This window comes from Pristis pectinata, chromosome 18 (assembly GCF_009764475.1).
Source record: "Pristis pectinata isolate sPriPec2 chromosome 18, sPriPec2.1.pri, whole genome shotgun sequence".
NCBI lineage: Eukaryota > Metazoa > Chordata > Chondrichthyes > Rhinopristiformes > Pristidae > Pristis > Pristis pectinata.
Window position 1 is genome coordinate 7961667 of NC_067422.1, and position 12664 is coordinate 7974330.

Consider the following 12664-nt stretch of genomic DNA (forward strand, 5'->3'; position numbering starts at 1 on the left):
AAAAGGTGAAAAACCCAGCAAGACAAATAATCATAAGATCACAGAGGAAGACCATTCAGCCCATCAACTCCAGTACTGGCCGAGAAAGTAGGTGCCTCCTGTTCCCCCTGTCTAGGCTTCTCAATTTTGTACATGTCAATTCAATCTCCCTACAGTCAAAGTCAATGTCAAGTTTATTGTCAGATGCACGTACATGTGTGCACAGGTGTAATGAAAAACCTACTTGCATAGCACCACAGGCACATAGTATTAGATAAGCAGCATTCACAAGAAAAACATAAATTAAACATAAATTATTCTCAATTTTTATAAGGAACACAATTAGATCAAATAATAACAAGGTCCATTGTAGTGCAAAGTGGTCAAAGTGTTTCTATACTGAGGTAGTGATTAGGGTTGTACAGGTTGGTTCAAGAACCGAATGGTTGAAGGCAAGGGAAGTCTACTTTATTTCAAAGTTAACAACACCAGCCTAGATAGATTCTCATCAATATAATTCAACGGTTCAGCAACACCCTCGTAAGTCTCCCCTGCACCCTCTCCAGTGCCATCACATCCTTCCTATAGTGTGTGACCAGAACTTTACGCAGAACTCTAGTTTTGGCCTAACTGGCCTTTGACACATTTCTTGCATGATCTTCTTGTAATCTGCGCCCCCTCTCAATAAAGGCAAGAGGAGAGATTGAGTCGCCTGGGACTATACTCGCTGGAATTCAGAAGAATGAGAGGGGATTTTATAGAAAAGTATAAGATTATGAAAGGGATAAATTAAGATAGAGACAGGAAGGTTGTTTCCACTGGTAGGTGAGACTAGAACTAGGGAGCATAGCCTCAAGATTCAGGAGAGTAGATTTAGGACGGAGATGGGCAGAAACTTCTTTTCCCAGAGAGTAGTGAATCTGTGGAATTCTCCTCCCAGGGAAGCAGTAGAGGCTACCTCATTAAATATATTTAAGACACAGTTAGATTTTTGCATAGTAGGGGGATTAAGGAATTTGGGGAAAAGGCAGGTAGGTGGATCTGAGTCCACGGCCAGATCAGCCTTGATCTTATTGAATAGCGGAGCAGGCTCAATGGGCTGGATGGCCTCCTCCTGCTCCTATTTCTTATGGATCTTGTCTGCCTCCTTAACCATCTCATCTGTTTGTCCTGATACCTTCAGGGATTTATGAACATGCAAACTATATTAATAACAATGCAAATTATAAGACTAATATTACTTTATTTATTTTATTTCCTTTGCATTCGTGACTGGAGCAGGTCACTGGACCTCAGGACAGCGAGGAGGTGAGTACACTGTGACTTTCTCATTAAAGCAGGATTTGTCTGTAGGATGTTGGAAACAACAGCACATTTTTTGTATCATGTGGAAACTTCTCTACCCATGTATGTGCGCAAAACGCTTTGAATCGGTTGTTATGTTGAACCCCAGAAGTTTAATTAAAGACCATGTTGTCTAAATCCAATGTAGTTGGTGGAATGTTACCTGAACCCATCAGCTGTCTTCCTGGATCCCAGGAAGTTTGCCTTGTTGTTTGGCATGAGGTTGCAGAGTGTGTCCAGTGTGGGACAAATCAGGTTACCTGCTGCTGGTTGAAAGGAGTGCTCATTTAAAGGGTTGTCATCGAGTTTTATCTGGGATACAACCAGTGAGGAAAGTCAGCTCTGTCGTTGCAGTGTCCTGTTAAACTGGGAACCTCTTCTTGGGCATCGCTGGCTGTTCTAGCTATCTTACTCACCTCTGGCAGTCCTGATATAACAACCGAGGTCAGCCTCTGGAATTCTCTGCCCCGGATGGTTGCAGAGGCTGGATCACTGAGGGTATTTAAAGAGGAAGTAGACAGATTTTTGCAAGATCAGGGAATTAAGCGCTGTGGGGAACTGGCACAGAAGAGGAGATGAGGCCTGGGGCTGATCAGCCTTGATCATATCGAATGGTGGGGCAAGCTTGAGAGGCTGGGTGGCCTTCTCCTGCTCCTATTTGCTTGTGATCTTATGAAGTTAAACACAGAGTAGATCAGGTAAGGAAAGCAGTCTATGGTCTCTAAAGGACACCAGTGAACTTAGTAGCTTTTAGAATAATCTGAGGGCTTCATTATCTTTCATTTGCATATAGCTCACATGGGATGGATTTGGTTTGAAATCAAATTGTCCAGATTATTAGACCAAACCTTGCAATATTAGACCAGTGTAGACAACTGCCCAGGTATAAGATGTATAACCTGACCACGGAAAATCCAAACCCAGGCCTGTGACGAGTACTTATTATTTTTTCGGTACTGTTAGCAATCTCAAGCACCTTGTTCTACTGTTAAGTAAATCACCTGACCTGGAGAAAGTTCCGAGACTGGCCCAGCCCAAAGTGTTTTATCACCGGACACTCCTGACCCACAGCCGATACATACAGTCGGACATGCTGGGGTGGCCAAGCTCTGGCCCAGTAACATAAGTGACCCGCTGCTGTGGTCCTACCTGCTACAGCAGTAGCTGTGGAGATGGTTACCACATCAGCACTGCTGCATGGGTGCTGCATTCCCTCATGTACAAACTCAACTCACTCCTAAATTCAAAGCCTGCATTATTCACTTAGTTCCCTCTTTGTTTTGCATGTTTCCGGGAACCCCCTAGGTTGGAATATTGTCCCAGTGGAATTCCATTGGATGTCCATTGCGCTCCAGGCAGTTTGCTGGAACGGGGATGGGGAGGCAGGCCAATAACAGGTAGGAGGAACCATGCAGAGATGACGGATTACTTTGCAGGCATTCTCTGCTGGCTCCTTCACAAGGACATCAGCTGGCTGAAGTATGGCTCACGCCCTCCTTATAGAGTCATAGTCAAAGAATCACATAGCACAGAAACAGGCCCTTCAGCCCAACTGGTCCACGCCGACCAAGATGCCTATCCAAGCTAGTCCCATCTGCCTGTGTTTGGCCCATATCCCTCTAAACCTTTCCTATCCGTGTACCTGTCTAAATGTCTTATAAATGTTATAATTGTACCTGCTTCAACTACTTCCTCTGGCAGCTCGTTCCATGTACGGCTGGAAAAAGTTGCCTCTCAGGTACCTATTAAATCTTTCCCCTCTTCCCTTAAACCTATGCCCTCTAATTCTTGATTCCCCAGCCCTGGGAAAAAGACTGTGTGCATTCATCCTGTCTATTCCCCTCATGGTTTTATACACCTTTATAAGATCACAGTCTCCTACGCTCCAAGGAATGAAGTCCTAGCCTGCCCAACCTCTCCCGATAACCCAGTTCCTCGAGTCCTGGCAAGCTTCTCGTAAATCTGATGTTCTACTGGTTACACTCATGTGGATGAGGTTACTGTGTCTGGCATGAGGCTTCTACACAAACTTCCTGCCTGAGAAGTTGATGCTCTGGTGTCCCTGTCACTGGGTTTCTCCTGTGCAATTTCCTCCCTGGACTCAGAGTGACTTCAGGATGGGAAAGGCACTGGCAGGTGGAGAGGATGATTTGTTCAGGTACTCCTTGTAACTGTGCTTTCCTTCAAATCTTCACATTATCCTCGAGTATCCACTGTGCTGATCTTTAACTGGGTAAAATATTTACTGAATCCGCAAATCACTGCTTAATTGGAGGTAAAAGCTGATTGAATTGTTGCTCCCTGAAATCCCGGTCAGGTTTGTGTAATAAGGTTGGAATAAATTGAAGATTGACTGGGCAGCTTTATCTTGTTACAATCTGTTGTCTAACTGGAATTGGTCGTGTGGGGATCTGTAATATCACCACAAGGGCAATATGTGCTGGAAGTGGGAATGTGTTTGCTGATAAGGAACATTAGATTTTATGCATTTAATGGCACAGAGTGATTCACCTTGTTTTCCATGACCTTGAGAGTTAATGAAGAGGAATAAATCTTTGAATTTTCTGTGCCTGAGATGTGATCCTAGATAGAAGACAGATCTGTAATCTGCAAAAGGCTGCACAGCCTGATGCAGTGCAATGGGCTGATAGAACCCATTCTGTTGTCATGGAGAGAATCAGCATGGAAACAGGCCCTTCGGCCCACTGAGTCTGTGCTGACCATTAACCATGCATTTACAACAGTCCTGCACTAATCCCTCTTTATTACAAGAAAGTATAGCACAGAGCATCGACCTACAATGTTGTGCCGATCTGATTAAACTAGTAATTAAACGCCTAACTAAACTAATCCCTTCTACCTACACAATGTCCATATCCCTCCATTTTCTGCATATTCATGTGCCTATCTAAGAGTCCCGTCCCTTAAGCACCTCAATTGTATTTACCTCCTCTACCACCACTGACAGCACATTCCAGGCACCCACCACTTTCTGTGTGTAAAAAAAAACTTGCCCTGCACATCTCCTTTGAACTTGCCCCCTCTCACCTTAAATGCATCCCCTCTAGTATCAGGCATTTCGACCCTGGGGAAAAGATACCGGCTGTTCTTCCCACATTCCCATCAACTTCCTCCAAATTCTACCACTCACCTATATACCAGGGTGCAATTTACAATGACCAATCAACCCACCACCCTTTTGGATGTGGGAAGAAACCCACGTGGTCACAAGAGGAGCATGCAAGCTCCACACATGCAACGCCCGAGGTCAGGATTGAACCCAGGCTGCTGGAGCTGTGAGACAGCAGCTCTACCAGCTGCACCACCCGTCCCCTCTGCTGTGGAAGAGCAAATGAGATGCAGGCTTTAAGCTTGCACAGGAACCGTCCAGTGAACTTGATGTTGCAGTTTTTCTGAAGGAAGAGATGAAGGGAAATTTCAATCCTTGCTTAATGTGGCATTGAGTCATAGCATATATATACATATATATGTATATATGTGTGTATGTGTGTATATATATATATATATATTATATGACTTTTGTGTCGGTTGATGCTGCCAGTTAAGTTGAAAATCTTTAGTTGCATTGGTAGTGAGTGTTTGTTGAGTTGAGGGAGGATGACGGCTGGCCTTTGCCTATCTACCTCATCTTAACAGACAACCTACCAATCAGAGTGTGCAGTGCTGGGAGCTCGGGGCATTTGCTGATGGTCTTCAAGGCACACTTTGTTGTTCAGTTCTTGTTCCTAGTCTAATCTCTTCACTTGACGGTTCTCTTGTTAATGCAGCAGAAATTTGAGACCCTCAGATTTGAACCTTTTTGTCCCACAGCTTCACTGCTTCACAGTGCTTTACATCACTGTGTGATTTAAGCAAGTGATGAATTTTTCTTTAGTTAATCTTGCAATAAGAACCACCTTTTGATGACTGGGGCTCTGCCAGTGCTCACTTTATATAGGTGAGGTGTGTCTATTGGGAAAGCCTTACCAGACTATGTGACCATTAATCTGGCATCTTTTAATGGGTGATTGAAAGACAATCTTGCATGTCACTGTCATCTGGGGCTGCAACGTTGTCCTTCAGGAATTTTACTTCCAAGGTGGGAGTCTATAGAATTTGAGTTGATGTGATTTTAAATTCAGAAAATTATAGGAGCAATTAATAATTGAGGCTTCTGTGTGAATTCTGGTTTAAATTGGCGCAGTGGAGTAACAGTTAGTGGTGCCCCCTCATAGCTCCGGAGACCTGGGTTAGATCCTGGCCTCGGGTGCTGTCTGTGTGTAGTTTGCACGTTCTCCCAGCGACCGTGTGGTCCGGTTTCTTCCTGTTGGACGTGCCGGTACGTTCATTGGCTGTTGCCAATTGCCCCTTAGGACAGATATATGGCAAAGAGAATCAAAGGGGAGTTGATAGCTGTGTGCAAGTTGCAGGGCTGCAAAGGACTGAGAGGGAACGGGACTGATGGGTTTGCTCTGCTGGGAGCCAGCATAGATCCAATGGACCAAATGGCCTCCTCCTGTGCTACAATAAGTACGGTTACACCAGGGAGCATTGGAATTGCATGGGGAAGAAACACAATGTGACACGAATGTGCGGTGGAGGTGAGGGAATTCTGGTGTTAGGTATGGGTGAATGCACAGTGGGAAACCTCGGTGCTGCCTCTGTGTCTGTGGTGATTGGAGTTGCTCTGGTTACCGCATCTGCTGTCAATCATCGTTCAGGACTTTTCCTCAAAGCACTTAAGGAAACAATATTTCACAATGAATGGCATTGGAAGATTTTATTTGGAATACCACAGATCAGAGTCATACATAATGCAAGCATTTCCATTGACGATGACTGATGTTAAAAATTAATTCCTGCCTGGTTATTAGAATGACAATGAAAATGATGCATGATTGTCACTAAGTCTTCATGAAAATAGAGACTGGACATACTTTTTAATAAAAACAGTAGACTTTTGTTGCAAAGTTTCTCCCTGCCTGCACTTTTCTGCTATCCCTTGTACCTCTGGTTGCTGAAGATATCATTGCTAGAGCACCCTCTTGCACCAGCGGTTTAGGTAACGAAGAGTGTGCAGCTGACTGGCATCTGTCGGTCCATTTGGGCTGCCACTTTGCAATGCTGTAAGGTTGCTGATCTGAGCAGAAATACTGAGGATGGATTGGTATCACCAGGGCTCCTGCCAATATCTTTCAGAAGCCAGGAGTGGGGGCCCTCTGATAATAGCCCAGGACCGGCTCCCCCAATCTCCTCCCACCCCTTTTGCCCTGCACTGTGTTTTCCTGCAGCTTAGAATCTGACATTGGCAATGTAGCATTGGGATGAAACTTGCAGACTCCTAACTTTCCCATTACAGGAAGGATATGGAGGCTTTGGAGAGGATACAGCAGAGGTTTAATCCAGGATGCTGCCTGGATTAAAGGGCATGTGCTATAAGGAGAGGTTGGACAAACTAGGGTTGTTTTCTGTGGAGTGGCAAAGGCTGAGGGGAGACCTGATAGAAGTTTATAAGATGCTGAGAGGCATAGAGCAGACAGCCGGTATCATTTTCCCAGGGTCAAGATGTCTAATACTACAGGGCATCCATTTAAGGTGAGAGGGGTTAAATTCAAAGGAGATGTGCAGGGCAAGTTTTTTTTCCCCACAGAGAGTGGTGGGTGCCTGGAATGCGCTGCCTGGGGTGGTGATGGAGGCAGATACAACAGAGGTGTTTAAAAGGTTCCTAGATAGGCACATGAATGTGTAGAGAAAGGAAGGATATGAACATTGTGTAGGCAGAAGGGATTTGTTTTATTAGGCATTTGATTACTAATTTAATTAGTTCGACACAACATTGTGGGCCGAAGGGCCTGTTCCTGCGCTGTACTGTTCTGTGTTTTATGTTCTAACATAGAAGATATTCAGGTTGATAGTCATAGAGCAATACAGTACAGGCCCTTTGGCTCAACGGGTCCATGACATTGATATCTGAGAACTGCAGAAAATTAGAAGTAAAACAATTTTACATTGAAGTGAAAGGAGGGAACAGCAAAGAGGAGAAAAAAGAGGTGGCAGAGGTTGATTGAAGTGGTGGGATTGGCTGAACAAGGATGGTAAAAGGCTGGTGCCAGACGTGTAAATAGGAAGAGATGAACGGACTCTAAAATTACCAGAAGAGGAGGAAAAAAACACGAGTGCTGGAAGTGTGTGATGCAAAGCCGGAATTTTACATTATCCCAAATTATTGAATTTATTTTTTTGAGTCTAGAAGGCTGGAGTGTACCATTTGGATCTGGGAACTACTGGTGCCTGGAACGCACTGGCAGGGGAGCCGGTGGAAGCAGATACAACAGCAATGTTTAAGAGGCATTTAGATGGACGCATTAACAGGCAGAGAATGGAGAGAGATAGATGCAGTCAGAAAGGATTAGTTTGGATTGGCATCATGGTCAGCACAGACATTGTGGGCTGAAGGGCCTGTTCCTGTGTTGTACTGTTCTGTGTTCTATGTTCCTCAAGCTTACATTATGCTGTTTACAACATCGTAGGAAGCCGAAGACATGTCAGAGTGGGGATGGGATGTTGAATTAAAGTGATGGGAAGATTTAATTCTACATCCCAAAGCTCAGACCACCCTTGTGGACTGTTCTCCTGGATTCATGTTATTCTGAGCTCCACTGCCATATTCATCTTCTACACACTATACCTCATTGGCTCAAGTACGTTTTGGGAAAGACAGAGTTCTTTGGGTAAAAAAGGCCGTCTTATTGATGTTGGGAAAGTGATGGAAGGGTGGGTAATGATGGACAGATTACAAAATAAGCAAAGCAGGTTAACCTGATGATCTGTATAAATGTTTGGAAATACAATGCCATTTTCATTCATTGCCACAGTACACCTTTACTAAATATTTCCATTTATCAAAGCAGTGACTGTCTGTTACTGGTTATCTTCGATCATTTGTTCTGATCTACAAGGGTGAGGCTGGGACAGAGGTGGTTATGAGCTGGCAGGATAGACTGAACAAGCTGGGGCTCGTTGGAGAGAAGCAACAGTGAGACACTTTAGGGGTATTTAAAATTATGTTCATCTTTTCAACCCCCCTCAGAGAAGTCTTTTTAATTTCAAAAATAAATTTTATTCATATAGAACGTATACCAAAGAGTACATGGCTTTCCTTACATCCAGAGTGTCATCCGGTCTGGACGAGTTGGGCTGAAGGGTCTGTTTCTGTGCTGTATAACTCTATGGTTACGTACAGTCGTAGAGTTGTCAAGTCTATACATTCGTAGTGTCATCAACGTACGAAGCAGCAGTGCATCTCATGTGGCGACTTTGGACAATGTACACATCAAGTGTTTGTGGGGCTATTACACAGGACCTAGCCCCTCAGTGCCGAGTGGGAGCAGGACCTTGGACTGCAGTCTTTCCTCACAAAGCCTTTGCGTTGACTCTATCAAGCTCCAGAGTGTCCCTGAGCATGTACTCCTGCAGCCTGCAATGTGCCAGGTGTCAGCATTCCCTTACAGGCATCTCGTTGGACTGGAAGATTGGTAATTGGTTTATTATTGTCACATGTACTGAGATACAGTGAAAAGCTTTGTAGAGCAACAAGCTTTGGGCAGACCAAAGTGTTTCAGCAGAGGACACTTCCACTTGTGGAGGATTCAAAACTTGGAGTACTCAATGACTCACATCAGTATAAAGAGAGTGGAGACTGGAACTTGTTGGCACAATATTAAGTTGAGGTGAATAGCATATGCATGTTTTGAAGAGAACAAAATAAACACAAGATGGATGTTCTGCCGATAGGATGAGATCAAGAAAGATGAGCGGAGACAGTTTTGCAAATCTCTACTCCGAAGGAAGACAGGCTCATAGAATTAGGAAGTCCACCACCATCAAGTCATGCACCATCCTGGCTTTGTTGCTGGGTTTAATGCTGCAGCTCCCTCCCCAACAGCACAGTGGGAGCACCTTCACCAGGAGGACTCGGCGGTTCAAAAGGTGGCTCACCAACACCATCTCATGGGCAGTTAGGAACAGAAAACACTTTGGAACTGGTTTATTGGAATTGGTTTATTACTGTCACATGTACTGAGATACAGTGGAAAACTTAGTTTTGCGTGCCGTCCATACAGATCATTTCAAAACATAAGTACATCGAGGTGGTACAAGGAAAAAGCAATAACCGAATGTAGAATATAGTGTTACAGTTACAGAGAAAGTGCAGTGCAGGCAGACAATAGGTGCAAGGTCATGATGAGGTAGATAGTGAGGTCAAAAGTTCTTCATTAACGTACAAGAGGTCTGTTGAAGGGTCTTATAACAGCGGGATAGAAGCTGTCCCTGAGCCTGGTGGTACGTGCTTTCAAGCTTTTGTATCTTCTGCCTGATGGGAAGGGGCAGAAGAGAGAACGTCCGGGGTGGGTGGGGTCTTCGATTATGCTGGCTGCCTTTCCAAGGCAGTGAGAAGTGTAGACCATGGAGGGGAGGCTGGCTTCAGTGACAGACTGAGCTTTGATGGTATAAACATATCTGTCCTGGTCAACACAGTTGTATGTGTGCCATTTGCAATGATGTACGTTAGACTGAGGGGGTCCAAGTTTCAGAGCACTGAATTCAGAAAAGTCGATGTGATAACCGGAATGACAAAGCTGTCTGTCTTGGTCTATGAAGGTTGAACCAGCAGGTTTAAAGAGTAGAAATGTTGAGAGACCAAAGATTAGTAGAAGCCTTTTCCTCATGGAATATGGGAATTAGTGACCAATTCACACCAGAAACAAATTGATATGTTAATGTAATTTAGAAAAGCCTTGTTAAAGATTTAGGTGGGAATAGGGTTGGGCATGAAGGGGATGGAAAACCTTTGGGAATGATGGTTGTCGTACTTTGGGTATTGGGGTCTATTGAAACTGTGAGGAGGCTAATATTTTAGAGTTTTGATGCAATTATCTTTCAGAATTATGGTATATTTATGGAGAGGTTTTGACTGGGAGGTTGGCTGGATTTTGCGGTGTACCTAGTAAATGGGTTTTAAGGTGATCACAGGCATTCCTCCAACTTTGGCTCCAGGACATCCCCAGATTTAATCTCTTCACAATTGGCAACTGTGCCTTCAGCTTCCAAGGCCTCAATGTCCCTCCATAAGCTTCTCGGCCTCTCTTATCTCTTTTAAAACACCCCATTGAAATCCGTGGCAATGTTCTGTTACATGGCACAACGGCACTTTCTGTCTGACAAAATACCTGTCGTTTAAGTTGCTTTATAAGTGCAAGAAGTTGATGTTTTTTTCAGACAGAACATGTTTTATGTTCTTGCAGTGAAATACTCCTCTATTTGTTTAGATTATCTGCTGCCTGTGTTGCATTGAGAGCATAATCTATAGAGACATTTATTCATTCTATCCATTTCGCTCCAAAAGACTGATGATTTGTCTTTGAACAGTTCACAAATAACTCTGTCGTCAATGCCAGCAAAAGCTCATCAGATCCCCGGATCAGAGGTTTACAGCCAACTCTCTCCTGGTGACAGGTGGGAGATGGTCCTGGGGTGTATTTAAATAGTTTCCATGCTTCCTTTCCTGATTAAAGTGAAAATTTTAAATACCCAGAGGTGTTGTTGGAATTCATTATTAATGGTCTACAGGACACTCCAGCGATAGTCTGTGCAAACCAAGCACATTACTAAATATAGCTGTGCCCATGTATTACAAAAACATGCCTATTTTAAAAAAAATGCAGTGATATATCAACAGGTGTATTTAAGGGGCAGACCAGTTTTTTTAGTTGTTAACTTGGCTCAGTGGTGCTTTATCAATTAATAAGATTGGAAAAGGACCTTGGATGAACTGGTTAAGGGAAAGCTCGCGTGTAGCATAGACTACTTGGGCTGAATCGCCTATTTCTATCTGGTGCATTCTATGTCACTTTAAGCCAGTTGGGTTTGCCAGAAAAGTTTATTCCATTGCTCTGATGAGAATACCTTTTTACAGCAGGTCAGGCAGCATCTATGGAGGGAAATGGACAGTCAACGTTTCAGGTTGAGACCCTTCATCAGTCCAAATCTCTCATTGATGCTGCCTAACCTGCTGAGTTCCTCTAACGCTTTGTGTGTTGCTTCAGATTCCAGCAACTGCAGTCTCGTGTGTCTCTTTACAGCTTGGCTTCCTACGTCATCCAGCAGGAATTGCTTTCCCTGGACGACTCTCACTCCCCAGGTTTTCTTTATTTCTTCATCTTTCCTGGCTTCTCAGCACACAGCGAGCTGCGAGCACTGAGAGAAGCCCTTGTCGGAAGACTAGGCAGTGACGGGACCTGCTAGTCCTGGAACCAGGCGGTTGGGTGAAGACTTTGGGTCATCTTTGTGGGACTAAGGTAGCTCAGCCTGGGGAATAATGATTTAAAGGTTCCAGGTTCAATCTCAGATACTGGCATTCATGAGAATCCAACCATAGAGTAATACAGTAAGGAAACAGGCCCTTTGGCCCAACTGGTCCATGCCGACCATGGTGTCCACCAAGCTAGTCCTGTTTGCCTGCATTTGGCCCTCGTCCCTCTAAACCTCTCCAATCCATATACTTATCCAAATGTCTTTTAAATGTTATTATTGTACCTTCCTCTGGCAGCTCGTTCCATATACACACCACCCTCGGCGTGAAGAAGTTGCCCCTCAGATCCCTTTTAAATCTCCCTCCTCTCACCTTAAACCTATGCCCTCTAGTTTTCAGTTCCTCTTCCCTGGGAGAAAACAAAACTGTTTGAATTGTGAAGGTAACCTGAACTCCAGTGAGTTTTTCTGGCTTTTGATATACGTATCATTTGTAGGATTCAGAAAAGGGCATCACAGTGACACAGAACCAACTCATGTGATTAATCCTCACTGATCTAACTTCTACCATGGTAGCAGGAGTAGAAATGACCACTGCACAATCTTTCACATACCTTCACACCGAGGACACCTTCCACTGAGTTTTATGGCACTATAATAAAACACAGGGACCTAGGAGCAGTAGGAGACAGGGTGGTGAAGAAGGCTTATGGCACACTGGCCTTCAGTCAGGACATTGAGTGTGGAAGTTGGGATGTTATATTGAAGTTGTACAAGATGTTTGGAATATTGTGATCAGTCTTGGTCACCCTGCTATAGGAAAGGTGCCATTACGCTGGAAAGAGTGCAGAGGAGATTTACGAAGATATTGCCAGGACTCGAGGGACTGAGTTATGGAGAGAGGTTGAACAGGTTGGGACTTTATTCATTGGAGAGTAGGAGAACGGTATGGGAGTGGGGGGTGATCTCATGGAGGTGTATAAAATCAGGAGGGGCATAGATAGGGTCAATGCACACAGTTTTTTTCCCA

General features: G+C 44.2%; 1 protein-coding gene across 1 annotated transcript in view; it reads left to right on the forward strand.

Moving 5' to 3' along the window:
• Positions 1 to 1265: 1265 nt before the first annotated feature.
• Positions 1266 to 12664, forward strand: part of LOC127579984 (serine/threonine-protein kinase LMTK1-like) — a 275547-nt gene continuing 264148 nt past the window's right edge. Inside the window, exon 1 of the mRNA XM_052033106.1 lies at positions 1266 to 1287. The gene's annotated coding sequence lies outside the window, so the exon portion shown is untranslated. The remainder of the gene's footprint in view (positions 1288 to 12664) is intronic.